Here is a 4,498-nt window from a genome sequence, read left to right on the forward strand (position 1 = left end):
ACATTTGGAATTAAGGGATTAATACAATTATTTTCAATACATTTCTCTGTTCCTTCGACTCCATCTCCATCTTCTTTGCTTAGCATCCTTACTTTCATTGTAGCACTTATTGGGATTACTTGGGTATTACATACTTAGTCATGTGGATTAAGAATATAAAGCATGTAGCAACCCATCGAGAGGTGTGCATTGCGTGAGTATGTGAGTAACCTTATTTTCTTAGTGTGAAGCTGCTGCAACGCCTGTCTATAGGCTAATGCATTGCTTGTCTATGAGTGAAGTTAGCAACAATCAACTGCCCGGGAGGGTAAGTGGTTGGACACATAAAGCAAGGTATGTGTTGTTCACTAGGGATAGTAACAATCTTGCGTCAACCAAGTTCGTGCGTTTGTCTTGTCTTATGTTGTGCCCAACACCCCTTTAGAGCTACTCGAGAGAGAGTCTAAAGAAAGAACCTAATGACTCGAGAGAGCTAGGTTAGAATCTAGACTCGAGAGAGCGAGATTAGATCGGCATAAGCAAGAGATAGGGACTTAGAGATAAGCTCTGTTTGTCAACACTGCATCGTATGCACCCTAGGAATAGGAATGATGATATATGGTCGCTTTGTTTGTGTATCATTGCATAGACAAGAATTAGAGGCTTATGTGTAGGCCCTATAGACACCTCTGCATATACATCGCATGCGTTCTAGCATTAGAAGCCATAGTATTTGCACTGAGAGGTGGTTTACTATTGTATGAGTGTTACATGATCGCATTAGTTTGTGTTGACTAGGACTACCCTTGCGGTCACTCTTAAGGGTTGCAATGAAAACATATCCGCATTTTATCTATTTCTCATACATTTATTTCATGTCAAGGTTTGTCGCATCTCTACCTTTCATGCATATTCTCATTGCGTTGTCTGTTAGATAGGAGTAGAAGTAGGATTAATATAGTAATATCCCCTCCATTCTTTTATTCAACCGCCGCATGCACAATCACCACAAACATATAGTTACAAGTCCCTGTGTTCGACCTTGGATTACCCGAGAAACTTGCGTCCATGTTATACTTGGCGTGAACGCAAGAAAACTTGTGGTAGGACACATGGTCATCGCATACATTCGTTAACGCATTTTTCATTCCAACGTATGACCATTGACGCATGACTATCAACGTATATCTTAGGAACATGCATCGCATACTGCATCCAAGGGAAGTTGGTTGTCGAGTAAAATTGACTTCCAATTTCCCTTCATCATGTACCACAACCAAGGAAGCATCCATATATCCAAAATAGCAGTGAAATTAAAAATAACCTATACTAAGAAAGCAAAGTAAATATAGAGTAGAAGACGTACCTGGAAAAATAAGAGTGTTGTCACCGCAAGGAGTCTTCCATGCAGGAGATGGTTCTCAACTGCTTGGGTCAAGTTGCCTTAACCATTGGAGCTTTCGAAAATTGTTGGGCGCATGCGGCCGTCATGTGCTTTGAATTACCTTCAGCTCTTTTGTGACTGATTGCCCTTCTACCTTGGGGTCAACATTGGCTTTCAGTGCATCACCTACACTTTAATATTTTTTGCAACCTGGTCGCACAAGCTGCAATACTCCCAAGATAAAAAGTTTGCTCGCAGAGAAACAAAACTTAACAAATAATTAGCTGCCAAGTCCCCGACAATGGCGTCAAAAACTTGGTGACGGGAAATTAGAAGTCAATTTTACTCGACAACTAAAATCCCTTGGACAACGTATGCGATGCATGTTCCTAAGATATGCATTGATAGTCATGCGTCGATGGTCATGCATTGGAATGATAATGCGTTAACGAATGTATGCGATGACCATGCATCTTGTCATAAGTTTTCTTGCGCTGGAACCAAGTATAATTCCAACACAAGTTTCTCGGGTAATTCGAGGTCGAACACAGGGACTTGTAGCTATATGTATGCGGTAATGTTCATGTGGCGGTTTAAATGAAAGAATGGAAGGGAGGTTGCTAAGTTAACCTTACTTCTACTCTTATCTAACAGACAACGCAATGAGAATATGCATGAGAGGTAGAGACACGACAACACTTGACATGAAATAAATGTATGGGAAAATAGATAAAACGCGGAGATGATTTCATTGCAACCCTTAAGAGTGACCGCAAGGGCAACCTTAGTCAATGCAAGCCATGCAATCATGCTACACACATGTGAACCTAACTCTAGGACGTATGCGGTGTGTCTGTGATATTGCCGAGAAGCCTATGTCTGCCTAGACCTCCATAACCAGCTCACTTGCTCCCGCCGCATGAGCGTGGCTGCCGCATAACCCCTTATCCTACTTCCTGGATGCATACAATATCCAATCTGTAGGGTGCATACGCTGTGTGATAGCAAACGGAGCTTATCCCTAAGTTCCCTATTCTTGCCTATGTGTTCCAATCCGCTCTTCCGAGTCTTAGATTTTGATTTTAGACTATTCTCCCAAGTATGCCTAAATGATGAATGAAGCGCTCATAGGACAAGGTAACCGCATGAACTTTGTTGACCTAAGATTGTTCCTATCCCTAGTGAACAATGCATACATTGCTTAATGCGACCAACCACTTACCCTCCCGGACAGTTGGTTGTTGCTGACTTTACTCATAGACAAGCAATGCGTTACCTATAGACAGGTGTTGCCGTAGCTTCACACTAAGCAAATAAGGTTACTCACACACTCTCGCAACACACACCTCTCGGTGGGTTGTTACATGCTTCATATCCCTAATCCACATGACTAAGTATGCGATACCCAAACAATCCCACTAAGTGTTGCAATAAAAGTAAAGATGCTAAGCAAAGAAGATGGAGATGGAGTCGAAGGAGACAAGGAAATGCATTGAAAATTTTTTTTATTTTCCTTAATCACAAAATATCATACAATACAATATAAGAAAAGAAAAAGAAATGAAATGATTGGCTGGAAGCAAAGACTTGCTTCCAGCAGGTGTGTGTCAAGGCTGACGGTGGTGCCATGGATGGGCGGAGGCGCTGACTCTCTCGAGATCTAGCTGTAGTCGAAGGTTGGTCGTCACTCGGAATGGATAAAGAAGGTGAAGAACTCTCAAGCGTCTTCTCACGCATTTTGTCTGGATCGCGGGGAAAATCCCCGAATAACTTGAATTTCTGCTCATCGGCTTCTATTTATAGAGCTTGGGTCGTTGACAACATTAATGGACTTCTCTGAGTCTGACATTTGGTGCGTTAGTCCTTTTTGAACCTCTGCCACTAACGGCATGGTAGGTGAAATGTCAACATCATCTTTTGGTTTTTCTCGAGGTAGATGCGTTCATTTTACCAACCTTGCATTGTTCTCATTAGTATGTGTTGTCTCATAGCCGTAATGATTCAATGGCCGCATTCGCTTAATACTGCACTCTACACCATGACTGCAACCGCTTGACGAGCGCAACTCCCATGCGATGGATGTATATGGCTGATTACCACAACATCCATGTGTTGATCGATGCGTTTGCCTTTGCGATGGAGAGTTTCTTCGCATGCGGTCGTCTATGCGGTGGTTCGGTTTCCGCGTTTACGTCCACTTCTTGTTATTAACTACACAAATAGAACATTGAATGCATAATAATGGGTTAGCCGAGATTCAACATGATGATAGACGCAAGCTCATTTTCTCGTTGCCGCATATTCTACTTAATGACCTTCATAATTCTAAGAAAAAGGTCTAAGATGTCATGCATTTCTGTATTTCATCAGTTACATACTCGACCTCCATCGTAGAGTCAGCGATGCACCCCTGCTTTGTGCTTCGCCATACTACAACACCTCCATTAAGAGTGAACATTGATCCTTAAGTGGATTTCTGAGAATCCTTATCATTCTAAAAATCAAAGTCCGTGTATCCAATAAGGACAAATCCTTAGAACCATAAACAAGCATGTAGTCCCTTGTTCTCCGAAGATACTTGAGGATGTTTTTGACGGCTGTCCAGTAATCCTTTCCTGGATTAGACTGATATCTACTGACTATCCCCATAGCGTAGTAGATGTCAGGTCTAGTATATAACATCGCATACATCAAACTACCTACTGCAGATGCATTGGGAACCCATCTCATTTCCTCAACCTTTTGAGGTGTCTTAGGACACTGTTCCTTAGGCAATATAACTCCGTGCCGAAAAGGTAATAGGCTCCTCTTGAGTTTTGCATCGAGTACTTGGTCAACATTTTGTCAATGTACGATGCTTGAGACAGTGCTAGCATTTTGTTCTTTCGATCCCAAAAAATTTGAATCTCAAGAACAAACTGAGCCTCTCCCAAATATTTCATTTGGAATTGGGTCGCTAGCCAGTTCTTAACTGAAGTCAGTAAACCTACATCATTCCCAATGAGTAAGATATCGTCTACATACAACACTAGGAAAACTACTAAACTGTTGATGATTTTCTTGTAGACATAAAGCTCATCAACGTTTTGGTCAAAGCCATAAGATTTGATCGCAGTATCAAACCTTATGTTCCAA

Source organism: Benincasa hispida, chromosome 1, assembly GCF_027475165.1.
Source record: "Benincasa hispida cultivar pf3 chromosome 1, pf3_genome.v1.1, whole genome shotgun sequence".
NCBI classification, from domain to species: domain Eukaryota; kingdom Viridiplantae; phylum Streptophyta; class Magnoliopsida; order Cucurbitales; family Cucurbitaceae; genus Benincasa; species Benincasa hispida.